At 34.3% G+C, this 14,327-nt stretch overlaps 1 protein-coding gene across 13 annotated transcripts in view; it reads right to left on the bottom strand.

The window, feature by feature from the left end:
• The window catches only part of CDK17 (cyclin dependent kinase 17), a 108,776-nt gene that overhangs the window by 58,447 nt on the left and 36,002 nt on the right, over positions 1-14,327 (bottom strand). The window contains exons 1-2 of one of the 13 annotated variants that reach the window (XM_070600213.1): positions 6,256-6,365; positions 3,315-3,609 (exon numbers count right to left, since the gene is read on the bottom strand). The exons of 11 other annotated variants lie outside the window; for them this stretch is intronic. The gene's annotated coding sequence lies outside the window, so the exon portion shown is untranslated. Of the gene's footprint in view, positions 1-3,314; positions 3,610-6,255; positions 6,366-14,327 lie in introns of those variants that run through there. One more of the 13 variants, XM_070600214.1, reaches the window with a different exon arrangement.

A 14,327-nucleotide genomic window follows, 5' to 3' on the forward strand; every position in this document is an offset into this window, starting at 1 on the left:
ATCAATCATCATACTGGAACCAGTCAGTGATATCTTCAGCTATAACCAGGGGGACAGGAGAGGTGACGAGGGGGTGGAGAGAGAATAAAGAATGATGTTTGCCACTTTATTAAACAGCTCCAATAGGAATTTTCTTCTTTAAGGTCTTAGCCAATATAATGGCGTTTTGTTTTGTTTTTTCCCCTGGTCAGCTGTCATGAGTCTCTTCCTATTAGCACAACAATGCCAAGTTTTAGAAGGAAGAAATGAAAGTCAAATAAACATGTATCAGATACCTATCCCACACTAGACACTTTCAAATGTCTTAATTCATTTAGTCTTCCTAAGTCTAAAGAGTAGACTATACTACCCCATTTTCACAAACAAGCAAACAGGCTCAAAGAAGTTCCCTGACTGAAGTCAAACAAATAACAAATGATAGAACTGAGATTTAAAACTAGAATTACCATTTACCTTTTCCCCACATTTTAACATCTCTGAAATCAGGATGTATCTCACAATTAATAGGATGTCAAAATATAATTGACAGCTTTCTTTCTTCTTAATGGTACATACACCAATGGTATAATTCATAGTGGAGTCTTAGATATGATCAAACAAAGTATATGCTGCCAAAACCAATTCCTAAATAATTTACCCATAACTTTTTTCTAATTCACAATTTTTACTTGTGGTGAGCTAGTTTATCAGATTATCAAGCACATTATAACCATTAGCCAACTAAGAGTAAGGGCCTCATAACTCCCCTATGCTAAAACACATGTTTTACCATCCAGCTCTAGATATCTATTTTGAATCTGTAGGTATTTTGCTTATTTTCTCATTCTAAGGCTCTATTTTAAGTAGCTGAGTATGCAGAACAAGTGAACTCTGCATAAGATATTAATTATGAATAGTTTTTGTTTGCTCAAAGGCTGGAGGGAAGGTACCAAGTACAAATTTGTAAGTGATAGTTTACCAACTCTATTTTAAATACTTATTTAAAAAACAAAACACTATAACAAAAATATAAAAACCACACAAATTAAAACAGCAAAACTTGTAACTACACTCTAATTCACCAATATGCTCTAAAGAAGAGATATACTTGGTAAAATATTTAAAATCTCCTATTCCTTAGGCTTAGTTTGGTCATAACACCAAAAAGACAAATCTATGTTGCTGAATATTTTCTAACTTATCTTCTAGTTGACTAATTCTCTTTTCACCTGTGTCCAATCTGCAGTTAAACCCTGATTAGCTGAGGACAAAAACACACACAATGCTACAGTAAAAATAGCTTTTGTAAAGCAAAATTACTATTTACATTAGATTTAAGATTAATTAATCTATAATATATTGTAATAAAGCAGTACTAAATTACTGATTTCCTAAAATCAAAACCCTGAAGAGTTTGGTTAAAATATTTTATCTAGTTTAATAAAAAACTTTTATTTAGGATTGTTAAGATCTTTACACTACCATTTTCATGAATATTAAGATAGGTTAACAATGTTAATAATGTAATTTATGATGAATGCCTAAGTTTTTAGTTTTATATTTAATTCATGCCACTAAAAAAAGCTATTTTCACCTTAAAAGTAAATGTGCTATAATGTAAAATAAACCCGAAATAAAAACTCCACAAACATTTTAATAATTTAAAGACTTAACTACATAGTAAACTATTATAAATGCTCAAAGTTCACCATAAATGTTACTCTTCAGAGGGCTCTTTCCTGACCTCTCTCTATTCCATTATTCTACTTAGTTTTTTTACTTATCACATATATTTATACACACACATATATACTCCATATATATATATATACCCATTCAAATATATACATATATGTATGTGTGTGTGTGTATAATGCAAAACAACTTTTATGCTTTTCCAGTTGTCAAAAAGACTTCTAGCTTTTGGTCATAGCTAGATCAAATTTTAAAAGGTAAAAACGCAATAAATGATACTCAGAATGACTGTATATAACTCTCCATATACAAAGGATAGCTGAAAATGTTCAAAATCAGTTCCCAACTATGAGTGCTTAAAAGAACCTGTAATGTGTTATCTTACTTTATCACCTAGGGCTAAACTTGATCTGGGACTGCCTGCCATACAATTAAGAAAAATTTTCTTTTTTTAACCTAAAAGTGTAACTATTCTACTTACTTACAGATAACCTTTCTAGAATGCCAACTGAGTTTTGCTGCAGGAATGCGAAACACATAAACACACAGTTTTTTAAAAAAAGACAACAGCTGTAAAGCTGTAAACAGTCCCAAACTACAACCTCTACTATGAGTATTTACCTGTAAAAATGGTGTCATATTGCGGCCCTTTTGGCACGTCAAGTAAGAAAATCTTTGGATACAAGTTTTCCTTATAACTCAAACTTCTCTAATATTAAAGGACTTATTAGAGTGGTAATTTTCTTATATTTTTGAAACATTCTTAAAGCAACTTCTCATTAATAATTGCCAAACAAGTTGGAAAAAAAGCTAAAGATTGTTTTTAAAATGCCTAAATGACTTTTCTTTAGGTAAAGAAGCAAAATTTACATGTATAATAGGGCATTCTAAAGTTTAGATCAAAATTAGATTCAAATCTTAGTTTCAATTCAATTCAAAGTTTAGATTCAATTAAGATTGAAATGGCAGACTAGTACTTTTCCATTTAACCCTGCTATTGCCAATCTTTCTGAAATATCAAGTAGAATAACATGACTTCACAATAAAGATATTTTTGTTTATTTCTTTATAACATTTTCTGCAGTGACTATGGCTTTAAATTAAACCTACTGAAAATAAGGTGACGTCATTAAGTGGCTGGTAAGCAAAATTTCTATTATTTTTCCCACAATAATTAAATCATGATAAGCATCTGATGCTCTCTAGGACACTTAAGCTAACCATACTTAATGAGGAATAACATTTAAAAATTAATTTTTTTCACTAGAAACACAAATTTCTTATTTGCATAAAACAGTTATTGGATAAACACTGACAGAGCACTGAAATAAAATTTCAATCATGCTTACAGATTTTTTCCCCAAACATTTAAATATCTTAATCTTTTATGTGTTCAAACCTGAGGCTGATTCTTCTCCTTTGATAGTATGAATAGTCAAACACACAAACTAGGAAGAAAAAAAAACCTACCAAGGATTTTCCTCTGATCATAAATACCACATTAGAAAGACAATATCTGACTTGAAATGTCATAGTAGAAAGCTACTGTGGTTGGTTCTTCCACTAAAAACAACCAGTAAACTGGAAAAAACTACCAGAATCAACTATCTCAGAGCTCTGGAACTTGACTGGACACTTACAATAACCAGGGGAGTGCTTGCTGAAGGGAAAGGTTGCTGGTCTTGATAGCAGAAGCACACGAGCAAATGAGTCAAGACTGCCCACTCCTTGGTCCTGTCCCAGTAATGACGACAGTAACCCACATTCCTAGAGCAGCTGGTTGGAGCTAGGGCAGACAGTGGGGAACCTTGACATAAAAAACTGGGGGTTGCACATTTTGGTCTGTCTGATAGAACCTTTGAGAGACTGGCTCAGATGCAGACACTTGCCTTCTTTAGGCCCTTTGGGGCTGGCAGGGGGCTCTTGCACCAGCATCTATTGGAAGATTTAGAGAAAGAGCAATGTTTTTTTCTTGTTGTTTGAGCCAGATATTAAAGAAAATCTTTGTCAGGTTACTAGCTGACTACAAAGATAATGGAATAAAACCTTCAATGACCACACTCAACCAGGAGTATATATTTGCAAAAATAGTTTGGCAAAGTCACAAATGGATGGTAGCAGTCCTCAACAACCAAGACAGACCTGTGGAGTGGGAGAATCCAGTTTTCAGAGTTACTACATTATAATACAATGCCCAGGTTTCAACAAAAAATTACAAAGCACAGAAACAAACAAGAAAGCATAGGCCATTCACAAGAAGGCAAGCATTTGACAGAAATCATTCCTGAATTAGTCCAGAACACGGAATTAGTAGTCAAAGATGTTAAATCAACTTCTTAAATATGCTCAAAGGGTTAAAGGAAACCAAGAGCAAAGAACTAAAGAGAATCAGGAAAACGATGTATGAAAAAAATGAGAATATCAAAAGAGACAGACATTATAGAAGGGAACCAGGGCCAGCCCCATGGCCGAGTGGTTGAGTTCACGTGCTCTGCTTTGGCAGCCCAGGCTTTCACCGATTCGGATCCTGGGTGTGGACATGACACCATTCATCAAGTCATGCTGAGACAGTGTCCCACAGAGCATAACCAGAAGGACCTACAACTATGTACTGGGGGGCTTTGGGGAGAAGAAGAAGAAGAAGAGAAAAAATAAGACTGGCAACAGATGTTAGCTCAGTTCCCAATCTAAAAAAAAAAAAAAGGAACCAAACAGAAATTTCAGAGTTCAAAAGTACAGTAACTAAAATGAAAAATTCACTAGAGCAGTCCAACAGGAGATTTAAGTAGGAAGAAAAAAGGATCAGTGACTTGAAGAACATCAGAACTATACAATCCAAGGAACAGAAAGAAAAAATGAATGGAAAAAAATGAACAGAGCCTTAGGGACCTGTAAGATACCATCAAGTGTACCTACATAGGCACCATAGGAGTCTCAGGAGAGAAGAGAAAAGAAAAATTTGAAGAAATAATGGCTGAAAACTTCCCAAATCTGATGAAAAACATGAACACAAACATCCAAGATTCTCAATGAACTCCAAAAAGCATAAACTCAAAGAGATCCATACTGAAACATATATTCAAAATGTTGAAACTCAAAGACAGAAAAAATCATGAAAGCAAGAGGGGAGCAAGCTGACACATACAAAGGACCCTCAATAAGATTAAAAGCTGATGTCCCATCAGAAACCATGATGTCAAGCGGCACTGGGAGTGGTGTATTTAAAATCTGGTGGGGAAAAAAATCTGTCAACCAAGAATTCTATATCCAGCAAAGCTATCCTTCAAGAATGAAGGAGAAATTAACACATTTCCAGATAAACAAAAGTTGAAGAGGTTCATTACTAGCAGACTTGCTCTGCAAGAATGCCAAAGGGAGAGCTTCAGGCTGAAATGAAAGGATACTAGACAGTAATTCAAAGCCATAAAATGAAATAGAGAACACCAGTAGAGGTAAGTACATATGAAGTTATAAGAGACAGGATTATTGTACTGTTGATTTGTAACTTCTTTTTCCTGCCTTTTCCTGTATGATTTAAAGAGCAAAGGCACAACACAAAAATGATAAATCTATGTTAATGGGCACACAACATATAAAGAGGTAATCTGTAACAATAACAACATAAAGGGAAAGGATGGAGATATATAGGATCACAGTGTTTATATGCTATTGACCTAAGTTGGTATTATTCAAACTAGGTTGTTATAAGTTTAAGATGTTAATGGTTACTTGGGAATTACAATTAAGAAATTAAATTTAAAAATTACAGAAAAGGAAAAAAAGGGGGAATCAGAATGGTACACTACAAAAAATCAACTAAGTGCAAAAAGGGCAATAATGGAGGAACTGAGCAACAAGAAACAAGACACAAAGAAAACAACAGCTAAATGGAAGAATTAAGTTCTTATCAGTAATTACTTTAAATGTAAAGTAGCTTAAACTCTTCAACGAAAGGGCAGGGACTGGCAGAATGGATTTTCAAAATATATGGTCCAGGGGCCAGCCCGGTGGCACTGTGGTTAAGTTCACACATTCCACTTTGGTGGCCTGGGGTTCGCCGGTTCAGATCCCAAGTGTGGACATGGCACCACTTGGCAAGCCATGCTGTGGCAGGCATCCCACATATCAAGTAGAGGAAGATGGGCACAGATGTTAGCTCAGGGCCAGTCTTCCCCATCAAAAAGAGGAAGATTGGCAGCAGCTGTTAGCTCAGGGCTAATCTTCCTCAAAAGAAAAAAAAAATATATATATATATATATGGTCCATCTATATGCTGTCTACAAGACACTTATTTTAGATACAAAGACACAAACAGATTGAAAGTAAAAGGACAGAGAAAGGTATTCAATGCAAACAGTAACCAAAGAGAGCTGGAATAACTATATTTTTGTTAGACGAAAGAGACTAAAATTGTCAAAGAAAGGTTACAGAAGACAAAGGAGGACACTATATATTGATAAAAGATTAAGATATAACAATTATGTATATACGTAACAACAAAGGGTGAAAATATATTAAGTAAAAACTAACAGAACTGAAAGAAGACATAGACAGTTCTACAATAATTGGAGACTTCAATACCTCACTTTCAACACTGGATAGAATAACCAGACAGAAGACCAATAAAGAAAATAGAGGACTTAAACAACACTATACACCTAGTGTATTAGCCTATCAGATATATACAGAATACTCCACCTAACAACAGGAGAACGTACATTCTTCTCAAGCACAAACGGAACACTCTCCATGACAGACACTAGTAAGATCACAAAATAAGTCTTAATAAAGTTAAAAAGATTAAAATACAAAGTATGTTTTCCAATCACAATGGAATGAAACTAGAAATCAATAATGGGAAAAAAAACTAGAAAATTCACAAGTAGGTGGAAATTAAATAGTACACTCAAATAATCAATGGGTAAAAGAAAAAAATCACAAAAGATATCAGAAAATACCCTGAGACAAATGAAAACAAAAATACAACATATCAAAACCTACAGGAGACAACAAAAGTAGTGCTAAAAAGAAATTTATAGCTATAAAAACTACAATAAAAGAAGATCTCAAGAATCAACAGACTAACTGTATGCTTTACTAGCAATACTGTATGCTTTATTAGAAGAAGAGCAAATTAAACCCAAAGATAGCAGAAGGGAGAAAATAATAAAGATTAGAGCGTAAACAAAATAAAGATTAGAAAAAGACAGAGAAAGTCAACAAAAGCAAAATTTGGTTCCTTGAAAAGATCAACAAAATAAATCCTTTAGCTAGATTGACTGAAAAAAAAAGAAGACAAATTACTAAAATTGGAAATCAAAGTGATGACATTACTACCAATTACACAGAAATAAAAAGGATTATAAGAGATTACTATGAACAACTGTCCACCAAAAAATTGGATAACCTAACGAAACGGACAAATTCTCATAAACATACAAACTACCAAAATAGACTCCATAAAATTAGACAATATGAGTTGACATTCAACAAACAAGCAGTTTGAATCAGTAATCAAAACACTTCCAACAAAGAAAAGCCTAGGACCAGATATCTTTACTGGTGAAGTCTACAAAATATTTAAAGAATTAAAAAGAATCCTTCTCAAACTACTCCAAGAAACTGAAAAGAAGTGATCATTTCCTTTGAGGCCAGCATTACTCTGATATCAAAGCCAGACAGAGACACTACAAGAAAACTACAGGCCAATATCCTTTATGAATTTAAATGTAAAAACCCTTAACAAAATACTAACAAACTGATGTAAAAATCCTGAACAAAATACTAACCAAATTGAGCAGCCTACTAAAAAGATTACACTTATGACCAAGGGAGATTTATCCCCAGAAGGCAAAGGAAATTCAACATGAGAAAATAATCAATGTAATAACACCACACTAACAGAATGAAGGAGAAAAACCACATTAACATCTCAATTGATGCAGAAAAAGCATTTAACAAAATTTCATACTCTTTCATGATAAAAACACTCAAAAAACTAGGAATAGAAGGGGGAACTTCCTCAACATGATTAAGGCCATATACAAAAAATCCACAGCTAACATCACATTCAAGGATGAAAGACTAAAATTTTACCCCTAAGATCAAAAACAAGACAACAATGCCTTCCTTCTCCAATTCTGTTCAACATAGAACTGGAAGTTCTAGCTAGACCAATTAGGCAAGAAAAAGAAATAAAAGACATCATAATTGGAAAGGAAGAAGTAAAACTCTCTCTATTCACAGATCTATGACACGATCTTATATGTGGAAAACCCTAAAGAATCCACAAATAAAAACCTTTTTGAGCTATTAAATGAATTCAGTAAAGTTTCAGGATACAAAATTGACACAGAAAAATCAGTTGTAATTCAATAAGCTTGCAGTGAACATACAAAAGAGGAAATTTAAATAGCATAAAAAACAATAAAATACTTACGAACAACTTTAATCAAAGAAGCATAAGACTCGTACTCTGAAAACTACAAAATGTTGCTGAAAGAAATTAAAGAAGATCTAAATAAATGCAAAGACATCGTGCATTCATGTATCGAAAGTCTTAATATGAAGATGACAATACTACCCAAAGTGATCCATAGATTCAGTGTAATCCCTATAGAATCCCAATGATGTTTTTTACAGGAATAGAAAAACACATGCTAAAATTTATACGGAATTCCAAGGGACTCTGAATAGCCAAAACAATCTTGAAATAGACGAATAAAGCTGGAAGACTCACAGTTCTTGATTTTAAAACTTACTATAAAGCTACAGTAATCAAAACATTATAGCAATGGTATAAGGATAGACATATAGACCAAGGGAACAGAAATAAAAGCCCAGAAAGAAACCTTCAGATCTATGGTCAAATGACTTTTGACAAGGATGCCAAAACCATTTAACAGGGAAAGAATAGTCTTTACAACAAATGGTGCTGGGAAAACTGGATATAGTCACACGAAAAATGATGAAATTGGACCCTTACATTGCCATATGCAAAAATTAACTCAGAATGGATCAAAAGCCTAAAACTAAGAGCTGAAACTATAAAACTCTCAGAAGAAAACATAGTGGGAATATTCATTAAGTTGGATTTGGCAATGATTTCTTAAATATGACACGAAGAGCACAAGGAGCAAAAAAAATAGACAAATTAGACTTCATTAAAATTAAAAACTCTTGAGTATCTAGGGATACTATCAACAGAGTGAAAAAAATCCAGAGAATGGGAGAAAATATCTGCAAATCATATATCTGATGAGTGTTTAATATCCAAAATATATAAAGAACGCCTGCAATTCAACAACAAAAAGCACTCAATTAAAAAAAACAGGCACAGGACTTAAATAGAAATTGCACCAAAAGATATACAAAGGGCCAATAAGTGTATGAAAAGATGCTTAACATTACTACTCATTAGAGAAATGCAAACCAAAACCACAATGAGATACCACTTCACATCTTCCAGGATGACTATTAGACAAAAAACAAAAACCAGAAAATAACAAGTGTTGGTGAGGATGTGGACAACTGAACACTGGTGCATTGCTGGTGGGAATTTAAAATATGCAGCCACTGTGGAAAATCGTCTGGGGATTCCTCAAAAAGTTAAACATAAAACAACCATATGATCCAGCAATTCCATTCTTAGGGATATACCCCAAAGAATTGAAAACGGACTCAAACAGGTATTTGTACACCAATGTTAACAGCAGCATTAATCATCATAGACAAAAGGCGAAAACAACATAAGTGTCCAACAACAGATAAACAGATAAACAAAATGTTGTGTATGTGTATATACACAACGGAGTACTATTCTGCCATAAAAAGAAATTGAAGTTCTGACACATGTTACAACATGGGTGAACCTTGAAATAATTATACTAAGTGAATAAACACAAAAGAACAAATACTGTATGATTCTACTTATACGAAATGTCTAGAACAGGCAAATTCATAGAGGCAGAAAGAAGAATAGAGGTTACCAGGGGGTAGGAGGGAGGGCACAAATGAGGAGTTATTATCCAACAGGTATAGAATTTTTGTTTGGGATGATGAAAAAGTTCTACAAATAGATAGTGGTGATGGTTACATAACATTCTGAATGTATTTAATGTCACTAAATTGTACACTTAGAAATGTTTAAAATTGTACATATGTTTTGTGTATTTTACCGCAACAAAAATTTTTTTAACTATTGTGTCTGCACACATCAGTTTTTCATCAAGCCTAAAAACATGGCCAATACCTCATTTTAGTAGAATTTTATTAAAAGAACTGGCTAAATAATGTCAATGTAAATAGTCAACCTATGCCAATTATTTTGAACACAACAGCCTATTAGGACTCCTGCTTATGGTTAGGATGTAGAAACTCAAAAGACTATAGTTGCTTCCACCTCAACAATAAGAACAAGCCAGACAGACTATAAAATCATAGTTTTTTAAACTCAGAGAGCTGAGATGCAAAGAAACATAAATGAGCTAAATTCCTAGAGGGAATAAGCCCTTTCCAAGAAAAAGAACATGGCTGGGGTCATGGAGAAAAGAGCAGTGAACCTGCTATAGAAGGGAAAAACTAGCTCAACTTTAAAAAAACTTTTAAGGGGCTCGCAAGATTGATTAAAATCCTGAGCAGCCTCATTTACAAAGCAAATTTGCACTTTCTCAAAAGAATTCTTTCCAAGTATTGGAGCTGCATCAGAGGAGTGGGGAGGGAGGGCTGCAAAATACTGGTGACAGGGTAGCAGTGCTAAGAGAAAACTCTGTCACTCACAGGACCTTCACCAAGTGCAAGGCCATGCCCACTGAAGGAAGGCATCAAGGTATTAAGTGAATGCTTTCCCCAGAGGCGAGGAAAGCCAGGGGTGGAGCTAAAGAGAAAAGAAAACGTCCTAGCTGCTCAAAATCCCAGGAGCTGGGCTGTGAAACAGAGATCTCTTACAGTTTTACTAACTGTTCGCTGGGCTATAAAGCATGAAGAGATTTCTTGAGTCTCACAGGTGCTCAGATCCCAAGCTCTAATGAAGGGAAAGTCCTGATTCTGCACTCAAAACTTTTGATACCAGTGGTGAACTAAATAATGACTAAATCTGTAACACAGTCCAGACCCAAATTAGGCGCTTATTATATTTCAGCTTTTCCCCCTCAACTAGGTCATGGAGATGTATTTATGGAAATAAATGTAGCCATACATCATTCTTTTAAATGGCTGTACCACGCAGCAGAAATGTTTTATGCTACCTGTTTCATCACACAGAGTATTTAAAAAGACATGTATTCAAAAGGGAGATTTAAGAAAATTAATACATTTCACTGTTTCATCAAAAACTTTCTTAAGTGAAACTGTTTCTGTTTCCTTCCCTGTAAATGCAGGTAGGGGAAGAATGCCACTGCTATGATTTGAAATAAGGAGACAGAAGTTTTACACACCACTGCATATGTATCATCAGAATGATGTCAATACAGTAAAAAAAAAAAAAAAAAAGGCAAATAATATTTTGGTATTATGAAAATTAAGTTTTGACCTTGCAGGCTCCCTGAAAGGGTTTCAGGATCACAGATCACACTGTAAGATCTGCTGGGTTAGTTTCCCAATTTAATTCCAATTAACCTATCTTAGCAAACTGAACATTAATAAGTCAATAAGGTTAATGGTCAGCTATTAATAATAGTATTAATCATAAAATCAACATTACCAATTGCCAAGCACAGGAAGAACAGCAAGTTTGGGGGGAAAAATGAATTCAGGATTAAACCTACTGGGATAAATTTAAATAAATCTGGAACTCAGAAAAAAGGTCAGTTTAAAGTGTAGATTTCAGAGTTATATTTATAAAACTAATTGAAGACAGGAAGAATATGTGTAAAAAGACGGAAAGATGTCTACAATTAATAAGTGGATAAAGGAGAAGTCATCAAAGCAGTTCCAAAAAGAATGGAGAGAGACACAAATTGTGACCAACAATGGGATGTGAGAGAGAATCTGAGCCAACCAATTCATTTTATGATTAAGAAAACAGAGCTGGAAAAGGTTCAAAAAAGTGAAGTAATCTGGCCAAGTCTCTAGAAGAGAGTCAGGTTGTAAAATTCCACGTTAGGGATCCCAATTTAGTTTTCCTTCCATAGTACCACATTTCCAGAGAGTTAGGAAGCAACTCTTTCTTCTTCTAGCTAAAGAAGAATTAAAGTGTAGCATAATGGACAGAATAAAGGAGAAAATAACACATCCATCTCTACTTCTTCAAAACGCTGCTTCTCTTCCAGTCTTCATTATCCCAAAAGGTAACTCATCATCTGCTCTGGTCATCTTCTCTTTTTTCACACCCACAGTCAATGCATCACCAAAACCTGTAGGCTCCTCCTTCAAAATATATTCAGAGTCTGACCACTTCTTACCACCTGAACTGCTAAAAAACCTGACCCAAGCCCCACCATCTCTTTGCCTAGAATATTTAGAACTTCCTAACTGGTCTTCCTGCTCCCACCCCACCATCATTCCCCTCCCTGCCCCACTGCCCATAATAGTGTATTTTCTATATAGCAGCCAGAGCAAACATACTAAATCACAAATAACATCATCTTTCTTCTTCAAAATCCTCCGATTGGCATTTTACCCAATAGTTAAACCCAAAGTGCTTAAATGGCTTACTAGGCCCTACATGACCTGTCTGCCACTCTCCTTTTTAACCTCATCTGCTACCATCTGTCCCCACCCAAGCTACTCTATCAGCGCAGCACAGCCTCTTTGCTGATCCTGCCTTCGCACTAGTTCTTCCTCTGCCTAGAAGGCAGTTCTCCCAGATATGTTTATGGCTTACTTCCTTCTGGGTTCTACTCAAACATCACTTCCCTGGTCACCCTGTTTAAAATAGTGACAATTCTAAATCCACGTTTACACTCTATTCCCCTTACCTGTTTTAATTTTCTCCACAGCCTTACTGCTTGACATTCTAAATATTGGTTTATTGCTGATTCCCTCTACTATAATTTAATCTCTTTGAGAGCAGGGACTTAATGTTTTGTTCATTGTTGAATTTAGTACAACCCAGCATTTAGAACAAAACTTGGCACCCAATAGGAGCTCATAAATACCTGATAAAATGAAAACAAATAATAGAGATTAGTCATCTTTTATAACCTAAGATGTTTCTTCATATCTAAAGTCAATCTATTAACTGGCAAAGTTTTAGATCTTTCTGACCACTCTGCTTGGGTTTTCCCTTTTATGTTAAAAAGTTTTATTCATTCCTTCAACAAACATTCACACAGAGGCTCTACCATGTCCAGGCAATACAGGAGTCACTGAAGGCAGAAAGACACATAAGATATGAACTCCACCCACAAGAAACTTAGTTTGGGGAGATGTTATATCATTTCCAGAATGATGAAGTTGTAGTAATGCAAGTTGAGTGTAATCCAGGTTAATACAATAAATACTTTTATAATAGAAAAGCCAAACAATTCATTCAACAAAGAGAATAGTCAAATTGCACTTTTCGTGAATGCGACAATTTATGCAAAATTTGATTGGCTGACTATATTAAGGCTGTAACGATCAAGACATTTAGTTCACTACACTGGAAGCCCTACAGGTACATGAAATGACATCCTACTCATTATCCCTGGATTCAATAACAGCTTAGACAAAACCTAAACCAGTTGCTGAGAAGCCTGTTAACAGGCTTATTAATGTGCTATCTCAACACATTCACTGGTATAAATAATCTCCCAAATCCTTCTGGCTTTTAGAAGATACTATTATTCCACTGAAAGTTATTTTAATTATTTTCTTTAAACATGTATTTTTGCATACACTGTCTGTTGGGCAGTAAGTTAAAATTCAAAATATGATTCAAATCTGATTTAAAAATTACTCAAAATGTAGACACTTTCATCATGAATAATCATCAATTGAATTGCAGATGATAAATCCCCACAGAAAGAGCATTTGTTTGAAACAGCTGTTCAGTTTCAGTGAATTCAGAAAGTCATGTATTAGAAATGTCATCTGATGCTTTTGATAATAATGGTCTTACTCAGAGCAGAACCAAGAGAGCAATTGTAATCACTTGAGGTAGTGCCTCATTTTGATACCCAAATGGTTATACACGAAAAGGAAAAGGCCCATTGAAAAAGCAGCAAAGATTTGGAAGCAAAATGGTATCTGAAAAATGTAAGCCTTCATTAATTTTTATCTATTCCTTTGTAAATGGACCAAATTCTTTTTTAATTATTTACTCCAGCTAAATTTATTTTACCAAATTCTTTGTGATTAAAAAAAAAACCCTTTAAATTGTAAAACCAGGAGTTCACTGAAAGATAAAAGAGCTGTTTTTAAAACACTTGCTCTGCCAATTATCTCCAACACTTGAAAATCAATCATCATCTCCGGTGGCTAGTGAAACATTATTACTCTAGAAAAATTTAAATTCCTCCTCTGTAATTCAAAAACAAAGAAGGCAATTCAAATTATCATTGTATATCTCAGTTAAGTGGTGAGAGCTCCTAATTATGGGTTTGTGTATTAGTACTGTATTTCTCAAAGTACAACTACAAGAAGGTACAGTAGATTACTGAATATTCTGGGCTTCAAATTACTTTTCTTAATCCCTTGAAAACTAACATTTTTAAGCAATAAGGAAAGTACTA

The sequence above is a fragment of the Equus przewalskii genome, chromosome 29, assembly GCF_037783145.1.
Source record: "Equus przewalskii isolate Varuska chromosome 29, EquPr2, whole genome shotgun sequence".
In the NCBI taxonomy this organism is placed as follows: domain Eukaryota; kingdom Metazoa; phylum Chordata; class Mammalia; order Perissodactyla; family Equidae; genus Equus; species Equus przewalskii.